We start from the raw sequence: 23614 nt of genomic DNA on the forward strand, positions 1-23614 counted from the left end.
CAAGGCCATTGTTTACCCATATTAGGGGGGTACATAACAACAATAGCAGTGTTAGGGTAGACATACGACATATTACCAAGAATTCTTTTCAACACTCTATGGTTCTTACTTTTAGTCCACTTTTTCGTAAAATCAAAGAAATTGTAAATCACAACTGGGTACTTTTTGCCATTGAACAACAATTTAAAAATAAATTAGGTGACTATCCGGTAGTAGTATATAAGAAAGACAAGTCAATAAAAAACTTGCTTGAAACTAATGTAACCAATGTGAACAAAGGCAATATGGTAAAATGTGGACATTGTAATCAATACCCATACATTTTGGAGAATGAGTCTCTGTATATTAGGGGTTTTGGTAGAGTAGTCCTGAAGCAAAGGCTCAATTGTCAAAGTAGTTGTCTGATATATGTAGCGATTTGCCAACAGTTCAATAGTTTCTACAAAGGGAAGATTATTAATAGCTTCAATAAGTGAGTTTACCAACATTTATATGACATTAAAAAGAACAATCTCAAGAATGGGTTATACAAACACATAAAAGAACACCCTGGTCATCAGTTTAAATTCAGTGTACTTGAACAGGTAAGAAACAAATACGGGGGGGGTCCTTCTGACATTTTTTTAGAGTATCAAGAATTAATGTGGTAGCTTAAGTGTAATGCAACATACACCCCTGGGTGTAATAAAACTGTTTCCATTTCTAGATATCTCAAGTTAAAAGCTGAATTTCATATGTAAATAAAAATGTAATTTCATCAAGGACATTTTAAGCTAATAGATTGTGAAAGAATTAAGAGGTTATTTATTGTTATTTATTTCTGAGAATTTGATTATATCTTTGTACAGGTTTTTATATGTTTTATCATTTCAGTTTGCACAACACAGTTCTGTCTGTTCCAAAGGCTGCTTTCAATGTTATATATAGAAAATGTTTTTCCTGCTACTAGTATTAAAGGGAATTTAACATTAACTTCAGTTTTTTAAATAACTGAACATACACCTTTTAAAATTAATTAATTGTTTAATTAGTGTAAGTCATGTGACAAAAGTGCATATTTATCAAGTGGTTCAGTGTGCTTTTTTTTGTATTCTGAAGAAGTCAATGCTGACAGCTGACGAAAGCGCTAAATAAAGGTTTCTGGTTTCTGTCTGTGAGCCGTATTGTACTTTCTTATTTTATTTATTCAGCCTACACATTGCTTACAGCAAGTAAGCAGAGCTGTGCAATGCTTAGCAGTGCTATTATTTAAGTAACATTATATTTTCCTTTTGGCATTGATTTATTATTTGTTACATGTTATATCTGTGTCGGGTATCTGTGATTCATGTATAAGTACACTGTATGGGGTCCTGGGGACTTCAACACTTTATTACAATTACACCTCACATCTGGGCTTTCTGCAGTACTCCAGTTCACATATTTATGTTATGTAGCAGGTTATACAACATCACACTGTACATAGATTCCTTTCACATTTTCAGACTGATTTTTCTATGGTGAGGATTTGTTTGTTGAAACCTCAATCATCTATACTGTTATGATGGCTTAGTCGTTAATTACTGTGACTGTAGTGTACAGGTTCTTTTGTTTGAGCCTTGTAGAGGCAGCTTATTTTGTTGCTGGGCAGAACATGGGCCATTGGATACTGAGTGGTTAAGGCACTTTACAGCAGTTGTAAGTGGGTGTGCGCATGTTTGAGTGGCGGTAAGCACTGCTACCTTCTGGTTACATTTTCTTATACTCAGTTATCTTCCACATTGCTTAATCTGTATAGGCAGTGCTTACTCCCATGCATACGCACTTAAACACACTTACTTGTGCTTACTTATGCTTACTATTGCTTATTTGTGCTTAAACCTGCTTACTAGTACCTTATTCATTATGACACTGATACTTCACATGGGCATTTCCTGCAGTACTCCAGTTTATAAATATATGTTATTTAGTGGGTTTTGCAACAAAACTATTGGTTATAACGTGCTTTGCCATGTAAACTAGACTGTATCACAGTGGGACTCAAACCAGGAATGCCTGCTCATTAGGCAAATGCTCTGCCCACTACACTATTGCTGTGCTGCTGCATTTGCATATATCTTCCTTGTTATCCTCTTCAGCCTTTTAAGCTGCTTTAACAGTAGTTAAGCAATGACCACACCCACATAGCTATGGTTAGCTGTACTTGGATTTTTAAACAAAATAAATACACAGGTTTCTTCATTTCATTTTAATGTATTGCTGCTGTTGTACACATGGGGGACTGTTGGTGGTGATATGCAGACACCTATGGGTGGTCTCACTCATTTCTTACCACTTTCTGCTGTTCTGTATTGCAGGGGTGTGTTTATTCTGTGAGCTCTGCACTTGTACACACTCCATGTAAGCCTAGGGGCTCGGTCAGCGTGCCTTCATTAATATGCATGGTGCACTGCTGTCCTGCTCCTAAATGGGTGCATCCGTGTAGGACTAAGCTAGTCCTGCATGGAAGATTAGTGAATCTGGGGGTGAATCTGTCCCATAGCTTTCAACCTTTTAGCTCAAGAATGAGGGAAACAGACAAAAAGTAACAGAGAACTAAAGACAAAAATCAAGGAGAGATTTAAAATATTTCTCTTATATTATTTTAAAGTTGATAAAGATAACGGGTTTTCCATCAGTATGTAGTTTTGGAAGGATATGAAGTCTAAAACTCAAATGTCTGTAATTATTTATTGATTGCAATCCACACCACCTTGTCAGAAAACCAAACATTTAAGAACAGATAAATCATGAAGCAAAATCAGAGACAGTTGACAGCCAGGGGCGGCTCGTGCTATAGGGCTGCAGGATTGCGACCCCCCCCCACCACCTAGAAAACAAAAAGAAAAGAAACAAATAAGTAAAGAAAAGAAAAGAAAAACATTTAAAATCACGAGTCCGCATGCACACTGGGAACCCAGACAGAACTCCAGACTGCTTTGTCAGCAGTCTGGATAGAGGGGAAGTCATCTCTGCCCCACAGATGCCCAGAAGTCTGTGCGGTGATGACCACACAGAGTAGAGGAGCTCCGGACTGCTTCATCTGCAGGCTGGACTAATCAGAAGAGAGGTGAGGTGGGTTTTGAGCTCTCGCGGGGCTAGATTTCACTGCACGGGTGACTTGGATTTAGTACATGCTCCATTTCTACAGCAGGTGAGCTATTACAGGGATGGATGTGGATTTTACTGCAGGTGAGCTCTGTTGGTGAATTTTATCGTTAGCTTACATGCTCCATTTCTACAGCAGGTTAGGGGCTGGATGTGGATTTTACTGCAGATGCTCTGCTCTGTTGGTGGATTTTATCATTAGCTTAGCTTACATGCTCCATTTCTACAGCAGGTGAGCTTTCTCAGGGCTGGATGTGGATTTTACTGCAGGTGAGCTCCATTGGTGGATTTTATCTTTAGCTTATATGCTCCATTTCTACAGCAGGTAAGGGGCTGGATGTGGATTTTACTGCAGGTGCTCAATTGGTGGACTTTATTGTTAGCTTGCATTTCACTGAGTGCATACATGCTCTGTTTCTACAGTGTGTGTGTGTGTGTGCTCAATGTTTTTTTTTTTTTTTTGATAGGCTGCATTTTGTAGATCAGATTTTGCAATACATGCTCACATACCTTATAGACATGTGGGTATACTATGGTAGATAAGTCATTTGTTCAAATGTGTGTAGTTATTTTAGTTGTATGGCCAATTAGTAGAAGGTGCATTTATTAGGATAGCATTTGTTGTAATTCTGGTAGCAACATAAGCAGGCATTTCATTCCATTTCATTTCATTCATTTGGCAGTGTTCATGATTGTGTCTCATATTTTTACCTGTGCCTCATGAATTTTTTTTTATTTATTTGAAGATATAAATCACTACAGACAGTCAACAGTGCAAGACACTAAACTTTCATGCTTCGTATTGTTCTACTAAATGTTTAGGTGACTTGGAGCAATATGTAAAATAATTCTCTGATTTTCTGTACAAATCACTGTTTTCCATACAAAATCATTGTTAGTGCATTTCTGAATGAGCATCACAGGCAATTTGCTTCTTTTGGGAGATTTCTCCTTTCTACAAGTTGGTACAATTATAGAGCTTGTATGTATACACTCAGGGGGTATCCTGGGGCTTGCCCCCTATACCGATGCAATGAGGCTTAATCCCTGCAAAAAATACTTGAAGTTTACTTTTTGCCTTTATCCCTTACTCTAGAGAAAAGAAGTTGTGAGGTATGGCTATACATAACATGATGTTTACTTGTATGTGTGTGAATGCAATGTTAAGTTTCAGCACATACATTTGGGAACAATTTTTTGTGCCTGTGCATGGAGGGTCCTGAGCATTGTTGATTTCAGTACGGTAGTCTCTTCATCTTCATACATTTATTTACTATTTCCATTTAAGTAGCAGCTGAAATGAAGTATTTGGCCACTTTCTTGACCAAATTTGATAATACAAAGCAGACTTTCTTCTAAAATGATGTTCTACTTATTTATTTGATTAATTGTCATTCTACTATTTACAGCCATCACTAAACACAATATGCACACATATATGTGTGTGTGTATATATCTATATATATATATATATATATATATATATACACACACACACACACACACACACACACACACACACACACACACACACACACACACACACACACACACACTTGTTCTTTTCTGTTCCTCATATGAGCTGTGGTTTGTGTGTTTTTGTTACACCGTCAGTGGTGCAGGGGTAGCATTGTTGCCTGACAGTTACAGCCTCTCTGGTTTGATTCTTGTCTGGAGTGCTTTTTGTATGGAGTCTGCATGTCCTCCCATCTTAGTACAGATTTAGGCCTCATATTTGTTGTGTTCCTCCTAACATCTCTGGTTTCTGTATTTTTGTTTCCCTACACAGTCAGTGGTAGCAGTGTTGCTTGACAACTACAGCTTCTTTGGTTTGATTCTTAGCTGGGGTGCCTTCTGTGTCAAGTCTGCATGTCCTCTCATCTTACAAAGACATGTGTCTGGAGTGTTTCTCCCTGGGCCTGTGCTGAAAATTGGCTTTTGTTCCAAGTTGGACTTTCCTGGTTAACAAATGTTAAATAAATAAAAATGACAGGCATTTGAATTTCAGACTTTATATTCTTCACAAAGTACATGGTAACACAACACCTTTTATTCTAGTAATTTTCCAAGTTTATAAGATGGATATTTGAAATTTGGCCCTTTTTTTAACTATACTCCCCCATTATTGGCTTTGTCCAGGTTTTTTGTGCTAAGGTTGAGAGCTATGGTGAGAACTGAATTCACTGAATATGTTTGGGGGCTGTATTCCCCCATTACTTACTTTGTCAGGGTGTTGATTTGCTAAGAGGTTGAGAGCTATGGTGAGATCTGAATTCACTAAATGGTAGCCATTTAAGTTTCAGTCTTCTTTTATACAAAACAGCTGGTTTAGCATAGTGGTATGCTCCTCTGACTGTTTTGCACAGGGTCCTGGGTTCAATGGTTGACAGTGAAATGTATTGTGGTAACACAGCATGTTATTCTAGCAACTTCCCCACATTAGACAAGCAATGTTTAAAATGTGTCCCTAGTTTTTGGGCTTTTGTCCCCCCAATAAATGTTGGCTTTTTCCAGATTTCTTGTGCTGCAAAGTTCAGAGATACAGCTGAGTGTCGAGTACATTTTACAAGGTGCTGAGAGCTGCAGTTGAACAAATGTTTAGTGCTGCTTATGCTACGTTTGCTTGTATTGTTAATAGCATAACTGCTTTTGATGCAGAAAGCTGTGGGTTCTACTCCCACAGTAGATAGATGCTTTGCTGATACTGTACTGTGTTGTAAAGGGGGGTGGATGCTGCAGTCCTTTTTGGTGAAGATACTTAGTAACTATGAACCTGTTATCAGTTTGCCGTCCATTCCCTGTTGCAATATTACTAGCTTATCATTTTTTTTTATGCAACATAGGCAATTTATTCCTCAAGGGCAACAGGTACTTTATTTGTAGATGAAACAATGAAATATAAAGCTGTTTGCTAGCAGCAACCTTTTCATTAGCTACAAATTTCTTTAATATGGCATTATTTAGATGACTTTTACTACTTCAGAGATTGTGCATATTTACTGATACTGGTGGACTGTAGAAGTTTGAGAAGACTTTTATGATGGAAATGTTCTGAATTGGGCAATTTTGTTATTATTGGTGCTTGCATTTTGTTTCATTGTTTACTGGAAAATGTTCAAAACAAATTTAAAACACCCTCTAACAATTATACTGCATTGTACGAGGAATATAATTTAATACAATCAGGAAAGTGTATCAAAGAACACATGTATGTTTCGTGTGAAGCGGCCTATGATTTGAAAACAGCCCAAAGTTAATCTTTATCTGCCACTTGCAAAATGTATTTTCTTTGAATGTGGGTTTCAATGCTGTTTCAATGTATATGAGTTTCAATGGCAAAGAAGTTTTAATGCTAAGTCTGTTTTCATTGTGAGACTGCACTGCTTTGTTTAGCAGATATTTATTAGTGTTTGTGCTGTAAAATGTAAAATAAAACTTCCAAATGAAATCCAAATCATTGCAGAAGTAAAGCAGTATGCACATTACAGTGTTTATGGTAAATGGGGTGAAATAACCAAAGAATGGGATGTTGGAATGGCTGCAGGAGGGAGGCTCCATTTGACTGTGATTCTGTGAGAGGGGAAGGGCAGCAAACTCAGACAGCCCCGGCTGAACTATACCTCTCAACTGTCCAGATTTTTGCGAAATGAATAGATGTTTGCTTCTTATTTTTGGTTTGTTCCTCATAAAAGTTGTGGTTTTCTGGCAAATCATTTAGGAATGTAGTCACTAAATAATGATAGACATTAAGTTTCAGACATCATAACCTTCTGAAAAATGCATGCTAAAGCAAGACCTGTTATTCTATCAACTGTCTTAAGTTTATAAAAGAGCAGTTTTTAGTACTGTTTGTATGTTTCCCCAATATATTTGGCCTTGTCCAGATTTCCTGCATTAAGAGGCTGAGAGGTATGTGCAAATAAATTGCTTTATAGAATTAGGAATATCTAAACTTCTCAACTGTCCTCAATTTTGGCTCATAATGTTGCTCTTCCCCTAATAATCCCTCCGCAAAATAGCAATGTTGGTAGAAAACGTGGAGGGTTTAAAATTATAAATGACTGTAATGATCAGAGTTATAGATTACTTTTATTTCAGAAATGCATGTAGATTCTCTAATTTTGTCAGCTGCTCAAATTAACAGTGCCAATATTAAAAAAACGTCCCTTCTTTGACAGATTCCCAGCTGTATTGTGTGGCAATTTTATATTTTTGCATCACATTTTTGGTCCGTTTTTCATAAAATTGTAGTTTTTTGCCAAATTAGTGGCAAATCATTAAAGATTGAAGTTAGAAAATAATGGCAGACATTTGAGTTTCAGATTTCATACCCTTCAGAAAATTCATACTAATGCAAGACCTACTACTATTCTATTATCTTTCTAAGTTTATAAGAGCAATATTTAAAAATTGTCCTTATTTTTGGGCCTGTGTCCCACTTCTATGTATGTCTTTGTCCAGATTTCTTGCTCTGAGGTTGAGCAGTATGAGTGTCAGAGCCATCACCGTCATACTTGTTGCACCCCACTCCCCCATGTAGTGTCTCTTGATGTGTCCAAGCAAGGCAAGGAGCAATTATGCAGTGAAAGTGTGCAGAGTATTCCCCCATCCAAGGTAGACACAAGTATGTCAATGGCTTTTATTCTATCCTTGATTTTGCATAATGTTCTGGTTTTCTGTCATATTTTTATACTGTTGATTTATGCTTCTTATTATTCAGAAAATGCATGTTGTTGCAGTGCCCTGTTGCTCTGTGTTTAAGTAGCAATGCTTTAATGACCATCAGGTAAGCTTGACGGAGATTGTAAGATGCAAGTAAGCTTTAATAAGCATACTGTTAAAGAATTACCAACATTAAAGGCTTTTTTGTTGTTGCCATGCAGAGAATATTTACATAACTAGATAACGTATAAACCTTAGGTATTGAAATGCATATGACAGTATTTGTAATAAAGGACAGGATTACAGTATTTTCAGAAGCTATTTACATTTGTTGGAGACTTGCAGTCATCTTTGCAGGCTTTACCTGTAAACTAAAGAGAATGACAATCTATCATGTGTGGTGTGGTCCATAACTTGTGCAGTAATCCTTTAAGTAATTTATCTTGCGCTTGTTTCTTGTTTGCTGTTCATTTTTTACTTTGATCATGTCTTCCCCATGAAACAAGTAGATAGTTGTCAGGCAGCAGATCTTTTTTGGATAAGAAACATTTTTACAAGTGGGGGTATCACAGAGATTGCTACTTTTAGCATGTTATTTGATAATTTTATAAAGCTGAATATAAATTATAATTAGAACTGCAGTGCAAGGAGAAGTGGTTTGAGTTTAGTGCTGCATGTTTTTTTTTATACTTGATTTTGACTGGCATTCCAGTAATGTATTTATTTTTTCCTGCCTCACAACCTTTGTGTTTCCATCTAGATATTAAGTAAGCTGTCATGTAGCCAATGCATTGAAATATTTTTTTTCTAATACACTTCATTTTGTCTTGATTGGACTCTTGTAACGAAGGTTTGGCACCCAGGGCAGCATATTTAATTAAAGTTCCAGTTGTTGTGATTTTGAGTATAGCCCCACCCCTTTCTAGTTGGCCACACCCCTTCCCATTGGTGCCACCCATTCAGCTGTCTCCTGCAGCCCCCTTTAATTTGAAGTCACCAGCCGCCACTGTTGACAGCAATGGTCTATCCTCTAAGAACTCTGACAATAGAATCATCTCCTGGTTAAATGATTATTTAATGCAACAACAAAAATATTTTTATAGATGTTTAGGTCTTGTGCATTCAATTCTAATAAAATAATAGAATTAAATTAAAGCAGTTAGTGGCAACATAGTGCTGGTGATTCAGAGTCACAAGATGTACAGAACACAGTGGCCTCTATTGCTTCTTGCACCGCATTTGGAAATGACTGCAAAGGAAGTTGTAAGAAGAACTGTTCATAATCATAAATGAACCAACTTGTGCATCCCAAGTGCGACCTTGCAAAGGTGCACAGTACATGGGATATTTCAGATTTGTATATCACTTCAACAAAACAAAAAACAGGGAAAATTCTACTCAAAATAACTGATAACCAGAGCATAGTAGCATTTTTCATTGGAGTATAAGGCTGCCTAGTACATTCATAAAAATAATAAACTCGGTTAGTCCAAGGTAATTAAAATCATAATTTATTCCATACCAAAAATTATTATAAAATCATAGCTAAGCATTTCTTTCTCATAAAATGACAGCTGAGACTTCTTCAGAGCTGTTTAATTACTCCATACACTCTTGTATAAGGAACCCAATAGCCAATAAAAGACAAAATTAACTTATTGGTGTTTTTTTATTGGAGATATCCTTTTAAAGGAAGAATGGTGAATTAATTTTGTCTTTAAAATACTTTTAATTTCCTCGGATTGGCCAAGTTTATTATTTTTATAAATGTATTGGGCAACATTACTCTTCAGTGAAACAACTCTACTACATTCAGTTTATCAAATTTGTATATCAGCAAAAGTGTAGTAAAGCACAGTCTGTACTCAGCATGGTCTGTGCTCAACAGCATTTGCTGTTGTTGTTGTTGTTGCTGTTGTTGGTCCTGACCCCTTTAGACAACATGGCAGACAGTTGCAATCATGAAGGTTTCGACTCCTCATGCCATAACATAACATAACATAAATAAATCATAGTCAGGTAACTGCTTCTGTGTACACTGTGACATATTAAGGAGTCTGATAGCATGCATTGCCTACATGTGGAATCTTAAGGGAATGCACAGTGTTCTTATTCCTGTGGAAAACAAAGATATAAACAGCACTTATTGTCCTAGCTGCTGGGACCTTTCATTGACCAAATGACAATACATTGGGTACATTTCTAGCATCCATCTCATAAATACTTACCAGGTTGCTCAATGCTATACTTCAACATATAGAATATCATGCTTGTTTCTCCAAGACAGTAGAACAGGTAGCCACTGCTGTGTATTGCTTCGGTAACACTACACACCACCCTCACAAACTGAGTGCCACAGATGCCACATATGAAACAGTAAAAGGCACTTCTACTGTCAAAGATCCTAACACAGTCCTACATATTACAAATGTTTGCTCCTATACCCCTGAAGGCTGACAGCAGCAAAGCAACTTGACACTTTGAAACAATTATATGATGCCCACTTCACCCCCTGAATTTATACCAACTCCTCATATGCACAATATTAATGAAGGGAGAAAGTCCAGAAATAATTGTACATTGTTCTCAGACAAGCTGTTGTTTTCATTGTAACATGAATAAACTAATGTCTTTTAAGATTTTTTTAATTAAGGGCACATGGAAAAGATATAACATCCTGACCTTGACCCCACTCACACATGTATGTGAATAGAAGAAATGACAATTTCCTGAAATGATAGACAGTCTGCAGTTCAGAGGGGTTTATCCCCAATGTGTGTCTACAGCACCCTGGCAATTTTCATGATTACAATATTTGGTTCACATTTCATTGGCATCATTATTTGCAGTGGGACACAAAGACTTTCAAAGGGGAGGGTTGGGAAAATATATCAGAGGTGATGAGGGTGTGGGTCCACTTTGCTCTAAGTAAGAGGGCCACCACGATGCCAGTCCTAGTGACCTCCTGTGACAGAGCCACAACTGGCTCATGGAGCACCCGGTGTCATTTCCTGACGTGGAGCTCCGCAACTGTAACTTGACATGTAAAAAAAGTCTATTCCCCAATTTGATGATTTTCACCTAAGGGGCATCAGGTGCATTTATATACACCCTCTAAATTTGCAACTTTAAAATGTACATTCCCATCTTCCCCCAAACACACACGCTCTGGTGCTTCTTACCTAAAGAATGACAGGTATGTTTATGTACCCCTCTCAGTTCTGTAGATCCAAACAAATTCTTCTTTTTTTAAAGTGATTTTCCAACGTTTTATAAGCTTACCTTATTTGTTTTTCAGTAATCCCCTGGCAACTGGGCCACAACACACCAGTATCCAAGCCAATGTCATCATCCACACAAAAACATCTGCTGGCAATAATTCAAAGTATGTTGTGTTCAAAGCTAATATTGTAGTGTCCTGCAGACAGCACCTCTCCTTATTCTCTGACTGCTTTGACTCTTTCCTAATGTAACATGCCCCATAACTTGTGTGTTATCTAATCCTTGGCACTGAATTTATCTATCTTCTGTCACTCGTCTAGTTTAGATAAAATAGACAAGTCTCCATGGGTTCTATTCAAGCAGCTTTAGTATGTACAAACACATCAGGATTGAGGCTTAATAACTTTAACCTAGGTAAACTTATAAACAAACTACCTATTACACTCATACATGCTCACTCTCTGCCTGCACTCTCAAAATGCACTGAATTTATCTATCTTCTGTCACTCGTCTAGTTTAGATAAAATAGACAAGTCTCCATGGGTTCTATTCAAGCAGCTTTAGTATGTACAAACACATCAGGATTGAGGCTTAATAACTTTAACCTAGGTAAACTTATAAACAAACTAGCTATTACACTCATACATGCTCACTCTCTGCCTGCACTCTCAAAATGGCACTGAAGCTAGCATGTTCATTCCTTGAAATGCTTCTTAAAGATACACCACACACACTTTATTCTATACCTTTCATATTTTTGTCCATCTATTTTCACCCCAACTTTGTATGCACAACCATCCCTGCTTATCTGTACTATTTCATGCTTGTCCATTCTTTCATGAAACCCTCCTCTACCTTTCCTACTTGATTAATTTTCCTGTCCATTGCACCCTGTATACCTTCTCCCATCTTCCTTTTTATGAAAAAAAGGGATCTGAGTCACCCCACAAAACATTGTCCTCATCTAACAATACTCCATCTTTCTTACTGTCACTTATACCTTCTCTTTCACCCCATGTTGCTGATAAGTGTGGCTGGATGTCTGCCCCAATGATATATAACATTACTTAGGTAGACTTCTACATGCCACTTGAAATGTTCTTCTGCAGAACATACAAATTATCATGTAGTACATCTTTTCTGGCAAAAATACCGAGTTGTCTACTCTGTAGAGTGTAGTTAATGTCTCAGTCTAGTTCAGTTTGTTGAAAACTGTTAAATTTGATTAGAGCTGCTCTACCTCTCATGTTACCACATGGCTCCCTTTTCTTGGTATTTTGTATTGTCCTACTCTCCTGAATAACATGTGATCTGTGTTGCAGCATAGCTTGGTCACACCCATGCTTGGTGTATCACAGTGTGGCAGTGAAAGCAGCTCAGCAGCACATTCCAGCTCATTGTTGCATGGATGATAATTTTAACACAATGCAGAGCACACCTTATCCTCAAATGCAAAGCGCAGCTAAACAATTAACTTTTCATGATTCCCATGAGCATCTTCAAAGAAAGAATATTACCTTGGAGATGGTATAATCTGAAAGGTTTACAGACCTGGAAAGACAGGAATTGGTCACTAGAAAAAATATTACACAATTCTTAATATTATTAATGGCTTTAAAATATTTTTATCTCTTTGCAGGGCTTTGATGCCCATAAGGATTGAGAAATGGAACATATGCATGGTAATGGGAAGCGTCAGTAATATGACACGACTACTTACAAAAGTTTCCCTACAGTTGTTCAAGCCGAAATTGCCCTAATGTCAATAGCACATTGAAAAAAAAAGATGAAAGGCATAATACTGATCACATTTTCCCATATGAAATCATTGCCTGTATGATTTCCAAGTATCTGCTGGTAATAATTCACTTGTTTTGGGAGATTTCTATATTCATTGACTTGGTGCGACTATATGTACAAACATGGATTTAGAAAGGATGTTACAAGTTTGTACATATATTCTTATAAGTTATAGGGTTTATGGTATTTTAATATATGCTCTTGATGTTCATTGTGTACTGTTTTTTTTAAGAGCGATACAACTTATCTACAAGAACACATCCTATTGGATGTAGTAGTGTATGAAAATGTGTTTTTGACAATGGCTTTCAGATTCTGATGACGTCCACGGATTTGTGGGTGAAAGTGCTCAATCTATCTAATAAAGTTTGTTACTTTTTAGCTGTTTACACTATATAGCTTGACATGTCTTTATTGTCCTTGGATACTTGTGCTGTATGAAGTGTTCCTGGCTTCTTTTTTGTTCTAAGTTGTGTTTGTTTGGGAACGTTTGTGGTCTTTGTAATTATAGATTAAATATAGTCTAACTTTTATAGGAGCAAAAGCAATTTCTTAATATCAAAAGTGTAGCTGTAAATTGAAAATGTGCATGCTTTTTCATTAACATGTAAAGACTCATACATGTAACATTCCTCTAACATTCACTGAACAGAATACATTCTCAAAATGAAAACCTTCAACTTTGCTTCTGAATAAGACAATGCACTGTAACCTTGATGAATTTAAAGAGAGATTATATAACTTCAAAAAATGTTCTGAACAGAAAATTGCAAACTATATCTGATGGCCATACAGACTAAAACCATTATTAAATTTGACATAATGCAGAAAATTGCTTTGCAATACACACTGAAATGTTAGCAAAACAAAGGTATAACATAATAAATAGAATCCATTTTTATGTACAATAAAAGCATCCCATTATAAATAGTGTCTAGAAAAATAAAATGGTAAGCAGGAATAGGGAAGCAAGCAATAAGAGAGTGAAAGAGATAGACTACGATATCTGGAATAAATGAAAACAAGGCTATATATGTAGAAGAAGAAGAAAACGTTTAGCTCTATCAGTTTTGTTCTAGCTTGTAAGAATGGAACAAAACATAAATCCCTATTAAATTCAAAAAATGTAAATTGATAAGGCTGTGCATGAGATGAACAAATAAAACTGTGTAACAATAGGTAAAAATAATTAAAAAATAGCTAATTTTTGCAAAGTAAGCGGTTATGGAAAGTAATTATTCGAGTTAATGTTCACAACGAATGCACTTATCAGCATAAGGAGTTAAGTCTGAGGAAAGACCAGAGTACTGTTTTTAGAATGGTCACGGTGCAGTTGACAGAAATTATTTTTTATTTAGACAAGGTTACGGTATAATTTAGTTGCTTAGTTTTATGTGGTGTAAATAGACTTGGAACAAAGCCAATTTTCAGCAGAGGCCCAGAGACTGAACATGAGAGGAAACCGGAGCAACCAGAAGAAACCCACATGAACACAGGGATGATATGCGAAGTCACCCCAGCTGAGAATCAAAGTGGATAACTTCTTGCTGTGAGATGACAACGCTACCGCTGCACCACTGCGGCATCTGTCCCTGAAATACAGTGCTTGAGAGAAAATCCTAAAATTGTCACAACATGCAATTATAAATAGTGTACAACTGAAATATCAGAATCTTGCCAGCTGTTTGAAAAATGAATGTCCCCAAAACCTCATAACATTTATGTGGTAAATAGATGAGTCAATAAGCCTTTTAATCAAAAGAAAATGTAATGCATGTACAATGATAGTCATTGCAGTGGAGAATAGTAATATTGTATAAGAAACAAGAGTTCTGTAATACAGGGAGTAAGTCCAGAAAAACACCATGTGCAATGTTCAAGCAGATAACCAGAAATAGATCAGAAAACATCATGTAGGGACAGGGATGCAAACAATCCCCCAGATTCACGAATCCCCCGTGTAAGACTAAATAAGTCTTACTCGGAGGCTGCAGTTGAACGGTATGATGTCAGCGTGCCATGAATATTCATGAGGGCACACTGACTCAACCCCAAGTCCAACATGGACCGTTCAGGCAAGCAGGGGGCGTGTCCGACTGCCGAGCAGTCTAAAGGTCTACGCCACTGCAAATGTGTTAAAAAACAAAATGTCAACACACAAGAGCGAGTCCACTCAAATGTCCATGTACCCAACACCACACTCCCTGACATTGTAAACCCCAGTACAGTTATAAAAAGTAAAACATTAGTTTTTTTTCTAATTCCCAATATAGCTGCCTGTATTTGCGCGTGTGTGCGCGGGTGTACCCATTGCTTAGCTGCAGTTAGCAATCTCGACATGGAAGAGCATAATAAGGAATGTTTATGAAAATCACGCCAAATAGTAATAGCATAGTGGTAGAGCGTTCGCACGAAGAGGAGGCATTCACGGTTCGAGTCCCACCACTCCCCTTCCTATTTTCTGTTCCAAATTAGTATATGAAATAATTCCTGACCTATATGATGAAACTTTTTACTAACAAGCATTCAAATGGCTCATGTATCAGTGAACAAAATGTATATTTATAAAGGAACCTGACATATAATTGGCTGCAGTTAAGCAACACTTTACCCAGCACAATATAGTTGCCCATAGCTAACTCGCGCTTTACCCAGCGCAATGTAGTTGCCCATAGCTAAATTGCATTTTACCCAGCGCAATCGGTTTGCGCGGAGGTGCACACCACACCAACCAATGCACCGTCGGGCAAAGTGGAGCAACGTAGAGCAAAGTTGCTTAAACACAGCCACGCCCCTTAACCTGTCTGGACAGTAGTAAAATAAAAAGCAATGATAAAGTTTGAACCCAGAACACTGTGCACCATAATCGAAGTACTGAACCACTAAGCCATGACAGCTTAGGATAAACATCCACTGTTAACATATATATAGTAATAAATGTTTGATTAACCATTGCTAAGCAGGTCTGCAGTCAGCCGAGAATATTCAAAAATGGCCAATCACAGAAAAGTGCGGGAAATGCGGCATATTTAAGCCGCATAGGCGGGAATACTTGCCATAACTGATTGTAGCTCCCATCTGCAGTTAGAATGTCTGGTGCTGGAGAGGGTACACACTTTCAAGCGCAATGCTGGGGCATCGAGGAGTCAAGATATATGGTTTGGCTCCTAGTCCATCGGCATGAGACTCGACTCCTGCAGGGCCAGTTCCAAGGAATGGAGTATAAGGCGGAGGCTTGGAACCGGTTGGCTCATGAACTCACCAGTGCCACAGGCATCCTCGGACTGGTGAGCAGGTCCATCACCACCATGCAGACCTGAAGAGGTGGAAGCAGAACCTTCTGAACCAGTGGATCCGGGAGGCCCATCAAATACGTGATGCCCCACTACTAAGTAGGTAGCCATGGAATGCAGTATGTAAGACAAGCTAATATAGTCTAAATAATGGATAGGTATGTCTCAATATCCCTTTATTTACTCCACGGCTGCAGGTGCTTGTGCTATGAATCAGTAAGCCTATGCAGATAGGCTGGTAAGGCTGCGCCACCAGGCAGGTTAGTAAATATTCTGCATGTATTGTTACATGATATATGTGAGTGAGCATGACTAAAGTGTTTCAGCCCAATAATACAGCAATACAATGTCCTGATTAAATCCTCTGCATGTACTGTTATATAACAAATGTCAGTGAGCCAGAAATAGAGTGTACTAACCCACCAATCAAGGTAAAATAATTCTGGAATACTATCCCTGCATGTACTGTCATAACATATAAGTGAGCAGGCCTGAAAAAGAGTGTTGTAACCTATCAATAAAGGTATAATATGTCCTGAATATGTCTTCCATATGCACTGTAATAACAAGTAAAGGAGAGAGCCTGTAGAAAAGAGTGTTCAATGTAATTAATAAAGGTATAAAACTTGGAGTGTGTCTGTGTCACTTACTTTGAAATGTTGTTGTACCCTTGCAATAAAAAATAGTACTGTTGTATTAGGTGCTGTCAATCCACAGTTGTGCTGTCCCATAAGAAGTGGATGAAGGAAGTGGCAGTAGCTGTGAAGCATAAAACATTCATTCCCTGAATAAATCCTCTGCATGTACTGTTACATATCATAAGTCAGATAGCCAGGAATATAGTGTAGTAACCCATGAATAAAGCAAAAACATGTCTGGAATACTATCTCTGCATGCACTGTCATAGATAAAAAGTGAGTGAGCCTGAAAAACAGTCTTGTAACCTATCAATAAAGGTATAACATGTCCTGAATAAGTCTACTGTATGCAGTGTAATGTCAAATAAAGGAGAGAGCCTGTAGAAAAGAGTTTTAATGTAAATAAGAAAGGTATAATACTTGCAGTGTGTATGTGCCAGTTACTCAGAAATGTTGTTGTACTCTTGCAGTGAAGAAATGTTACTGTTATATTAAGTGCTGACAACCCCAGTTGTGCAGTCCCATATAAAGTGGATGAAGGAAGTGCCAGTAGCTGTGAAGTATGTCACAGCCCTCAACAGTTGTGAAATGGCTGACATGCATAGGTAAATCTGGCACATGAGTAGCCTGTGAAGGTGTTCCCCAGAAATGTTAGTGTGCTACCTGAAAAGTAGGGTAGTGTAGAAAACAAGTGAAAAAGGCATGTGAACACATCCAGATGTGCAGATGCATAAACAAGTCAATTTAATACGAGTATGTAGCAGTAACATCTGCATCCTGGACAGTTACTATGTCAGATATAGGTCAGGTATATAATGAAGTAGCAAAACCCATAACGCAATCAAATGCATGTTGCCTAGTGTAAAAATACGTGTAGGGGATATACACCTGCAGTCAATAGGAATGTAGTGTACAGTTAAAGTACTAATAAGATGTTAATGGAGGTTTCTTTTTACACCCTACTCCATGTGCATAAACAATGCAATTCCACACCTCAATGGGCATGTCTAATCTCATAACATTTGTTGGGACATATGTCTTATTGTTATATAAAATCTGCACTTACTTTGATGCATGTCCCCTGTTAAAACACCGCAATCTTGGTGGCCTGTTGCCACCAATCATCCCTGCATGCTGTTGTAATGTCCACTGTCGTTCAATACATGCATGTGTTATGCTTGGTGTTCAACTGTTGTAACCCTGGTGTGTTGGGTTAATGGGAATATTACTGCATGCTGTTACAACTAACTTGGAATTCTGTTGTCTATGTTGTAATTAAACACACCTAATCACAGAACGTATGGGAAGGCTGGTCCCAGTGGACCCACCTGTCCCTCCTCAGCTGGCAGTTGCACCTGGCACCAGCAGGTCTGTTGCCCAGCTCAAGCCACCCTCCTCTGTAGGTCCTGTGCTCACCCCCTCCTGCAAGCATGGGAGGAGAAGGGCCTCCTGTCACCCTCCGAAGGGTCCGGGTTGTGGTGCATAGGGAGATCCAGAGTTTAGTCGCTGATCCCCTATGCCAGCTCGAGGCAAGAGTGGCGCAACTCAAGGGTGAGCCTGCCCCTCCTACGCAGCCCCCAGCACAGTGACCCTCGGGTCTGTGAAGGTCCAGTGGTGACTGCCCATGGGTGGGGATCTCAGTCCCACTGTTACCATCTGTGGGCTCATGGGCTTGCGATTTCCAAACATCCGTCCCCGTCAATTGTGTTCACCCACCCCATGTGTCATACTCCACCCCTGTATGAGTCTTGTTTGTCTTGTCTGTTTACCTACCCAACCTACCTCCCCAAATATACCTACTTCCTCTACCTCACTTTCCACTCTCCCCTGAAAAAAAAAAAAAAAGGTCAATCTGTACCTTTAAAAAAATTACACCCCATACATAGCTGCCCATTTCCCACACATGTCCAGTGGACATGTACACTGATAATTCTAATTGGCAGTACAACAAACTATGTTGTCCTCACCCCTCTCACAGGGGTGGAAGGTTTCAAATTTCACTCCAGATTTGCAACATATGCACAGCTGTTGCTGGTAAAGAAATGGACAGCTATGGATCTTCCCTACACCCGTCCTGCACATCCCGAGCTTGTTTTCCTACTGTCTTTCCCTCTTTGTGCCCCCTTTTTCACCACTTTCCTATCTCCCCATTTTCTTTTCTTTCAAAGAAATTAGCGTGGGGGTTAGTGGGAGTAAGCACTTTTAAACAGTAGTAAGTGGGTTTAACTCATTACATCCGAGTGACGCCTCCAGGTGCATCTGCAGTTACCTCCTACTGATGCCTCTAGGCATCAAATATTCCTTGTTCATATTTGCATTAATAATTCCAAAACCATGCTACATACAAGGTATCAGAAGATTTTATCTTGAAGTATACATGATGGCAAACACAATTGCAGTGATATTTGACTGCTGTCAATGATTATTTGTTAGAACTGTAAGGTGATAACTTCATTTTTTAAATGCTGAAGCCACACCCACTGGGAGTTAAAAGTACACACTCAAAAGAGCTGCACTGGAGGGAGTGAGTTAAGTGAGTGTGCACATGTGTGCTCTTAGCTAAGCATCGCTAAGTGTCGCGCAAACCCGCGCAAACCCGCTTACAACTGCTTAAAGTTCCTTAATCACTCTAGGTCAGGGCCCTTGTTCTGTTCAGCAGCAAAATTAAAATACCTTTGTCAGTCTCGAACCCCAGACCTTGGGCACATAAGACTGCATGAAGTACCACTAAGCCACAACAGATATACAATAACTTTGTGCTGCAAAAAATATATAATTTATTACAATGAGTGAATGTAAAGGAAATATAGGAAGGCCATAACACAAAGCCTGTTCTGTGGATCTTTACCAGCAATTGTTGTGGGATTGCATTACATGAGTGTGATGTGAGAAGCAGCCAATCAAACAAAAAATAATGTTGCAGAGGCACTTTACAACCCCCACACAGTATCATAGCAGCACCACAAACACTGGCATATCTGAGTAGGGCAGAGACCATACCTCCTAACTCAGTCAACTTTCCAGTGATGTCCCTGATTGTGAAACATATTTTAGCTGTGTCCGTCAGAATCACACAGAAAAGTACTGACGTCAGTCAGAATGGTGGGCTATTACACAATGAATATTGACAATAATTACAGTAGACACTGCTTGTATGTCATCAAAGGAGTACTAATCCATATGCACTGCTTCACTGAAGTATACACCTACTATTTCTATTATGTGTATGGTGTACCTCACATTCAACGACATATCCATGACACCATGCAAAGATGTATGCGACTGTTCCATAGGCCCGACAGAGGCCCAAACACACAGGCATATAGGCTATACTGCTGTTACACACTCTGCAAATAGCTTTCTTAGGCCCTACCCAAGCATACCCTTATGTAGGAGTATAACACAGAAATACCAATGGATGTACCCATGTACTGGTAACAACTGACTATAACAATGCCATTGTAACAGTGCTGAAAATACCTGTGAGTTGCACAGACAAAGACTGACAGTGTAACCTCTGGCTACCAAATGGGTAAGTTCACAGGTGGGAACCATGCAGACAGACAACCTGCCCTGATAAACACACAGGTACACACCAATCCTGCAAGTCCAGTAAGATAATATTCACACATTAATGCATAATGCTCTCAGTATGTAAGCCCCCCCCCCAATTAAAAGATATGTGTGCGTTTAGGGTCTACCAAGTGTGTAGGTAGGCATACTCAGTACAGGAATTGTCCAGTTGTCCTGCGAACCCTGTGGTAATGTCAACAGTAAAAAACATAACCCTGCAGAAGTCAGTACATTAATATTCCCAGTATAGTCACATACATGCTGTGTAAGCATTTGTAGTGGTGAGTAAAACTATACACTGATAACTTAGTGTTGGAAGTGGCAACAGTCAGGTCTGAGTACATCATGTACATCACTGTCTACTCCTCTAGCTTCATTTATAAGACATATACCAACCATCTGACTTACACAACAGTCACCACAGCAAACAAGCATGGGCCCCACTCTGGATATCTGAAAGGGCTAAGCCTAAATACCTTAGCAATTTATAGCATTGGGTTGCTATGACAGTGAGTACTGCAATTACCACTCAGCAGGCTGTATGCATTTACCAAATGCTGGCCAACAATTGGTGCAGAGGGCATCACATGCATATGTGCAGATACCTATAAAAGCAGATAGGACTTGCCATCCCCACATGCAATCATTACATTGCAAGTTGAACATAGCAAACAACGCCAAGCAGGAAAAAAAAATAAACAGTATGTTTCAGTATCCAAAAAAAATAAATAAATAACATACACAGACGGTCTCAGAAGGGACATACAGGTATGTAACAGTTTGTAGTTACCGGCAGGTAGTAGATGATTATGGTTAGTACTGTTGATCCTCTGATACATGCATATGTGGTAGCAGTAGGTATGTATGCACTGATGCCATGCATAAGTATTGCCATGGAGAAATTGTTGGGTAGCTGTGTGCAGTGGGACATAAGTGTGACAGTTGTAGGTCAGCAGTACATGTCAAACATCTGAACATGTTATCTATGGTCTGTACAGTACTGCATTTAATGGCAGTTTTGGGAAGTATTGCAAACACCTAGATAAACTTGGATGTCACAGAGTAAGACATGCATGATAGTCACATAATGTGTAGCTTAGCATTGGCAACCGCTGTAGCAGGCTAGCATAGTGATGTATCATTTGCAGCTATGTATACCCTTGTACTATTACTGTATGCACACATGTGACAACTGTCCTACCCGTAGCAAGGCCCAACAGGTCATCCGTGAGGTGTATGGACTTACAACAGTGTGGACCTTGTGTCTGTATGGCACACACATATGTTGAGATACATGTGTGTCTGATTTCTGAGCATCTGAACATGTGCATAGAGCAAGGGACATACTGCAACTGTTTGTGAAAGGTGGACATTTATATGTTGGTGCAGGTTATGTGCATATATCTATGTAGGTTGTAGTGTGTCTCAAACAAGACAGCATACAGTGCTGGCATATGACATGTGTTGTTCAAATTCCGTGGGTATGCTTTGTTAGGTAAATAGTCTCCCAGATATGGGGTCCTGCTAAACATATATGGGCTGAGAACACCTCCCATGCATTCTGCACAAGACTGTGCAATATCATTACATAACTGTATCCCCCTCAACCTTAGCATTATTGATATTCCTACCATAAAAGGTGGACTGTATATGTGCTGATATGCATATCAGTGTGTACACCAGTGGATGTTGAAATGTACGCCCCAGCTGAATGTTGTACATGTATTGCCATCCCTGTTGTTAAAAGCCCTGTACCCATGAACTAACACATAGGTGGTAGTGTACTCAACACCGAAGGTGTGATAAGAGACTACGGGCCACAGGTGGACAGTAGTGTCCCTAATGATGATCATTGTGCCACACTAGTCATGTAAACCTAGTACAGTCCATATGTCATCAGTAAATGTGTGTCATCCTTGGAAACAGAGGTCAGGGTTTCACTCCACTCATCAGTCATAACACCCATCATAGAGTACAATGTCCCTGTTGGTATGTACCTCAGAACACATACACAGCAACAGCAGATGCCAGACACATACCTCACAAAGAGTGTTACCGGATTCCAACAGATGCCCTATTCTGACTGTCTTACCAAACCAATTGTACACTGTATTGCATACCGCCTACCCAGATGCTACCCCTGCCCAACATACAAAGCTATGGCAAACCCACAGGTGTTGGATGTGCTCCATGTAAACAGATGGAACACCAGAGAAGATACACACTCTACTGCCCAACATGTTGTAATGTACAAAGCACATGCTTGACTGGAACATCATCATCACAGACACATACAATACTGTGGAACTAGCCACCTATCAACAGAATATGAAGGTCCTCATTAGCAGTTGCCATCAATAACCATGATGATTGCATGTGAGATAGGAAACATAACCAGGTAATTACCCCTGTGGCTCTGCATGACGTGGAACAGGAACCTACATTACATGTGTGTTGTAGTGCAGGATACCATATGTCTATGCTTCCATAGGCCCTATGGATAACAGCCTATCAGCTACCTAAGACATGATACACACACACATGTACCTGTTGCAACACATGCTATGTGAGGTTGACTGTGTGTGATGGAGAATGTGTATGTGAATGTGTCAATGATGTGTATATGTGTGATAGCCTACTGGGAGTCTGTGTATACCATGGTATGTAGTGTTGTAGCTCTAATCCCATCCAAAGGTCCGTATGCTATTGCCAGGGCTGAAAATCAATATGACATACATTGTGATGTAGTCCCATGTTGTCGAATGGAGTGTGCCTTTGTAGGCTAAAGCAGTACATGTATGCTTATTGATTGTTAACACTAGTGAATACAAGTCACGTATGGACTGTAGTACTACCTGAAGCTGTGTGCCTCAACTGCACAGTGTGGTTTATATCCACATGGCTTGGTAACACACTTTTGTTTACCTGTAGTCCACACACATCACATACCTCAGGCATGAGGTTATGTAAGTGCTGACACACAGTAATGTATGGTACACAGGTAACTGTAATCTGGGTTGCCATACACTTGTGTCTTGTAGGTATGTCTGATGTGTGTGTGGGTATGCCTGTAACATGTCCTCGGTGGTATGTTTGTCACAGGATATAGGTGCGTATCTAGCAACATGTATAGTGTAGTACAGCAGTATGCCACCTACAGTGGTGAATGTGCACATATGTTACTAAGGGGTTTGCTATCAACAAGTAGTGTGGTGTACAGCTAGTACCGTAACCGTACTGTACATAGATTTAAATGGATGACAAATGTCTGTATGCATTAGCTTCATATACACCTCCTGT

This window comes from Protopterus annectens, chromosome 3.part1, assembly GCF_019279795.1.
Source record: "Protopterus annectens isolate FY-2018-M chromosome 3.part1, PAN1.0, whole genome shotgun sequence".
NCBI lineage: Eukaryota > Metazoa > Chordata > Ceratodontiformes > Protopteridae > Protopterus > Protopterus annectens.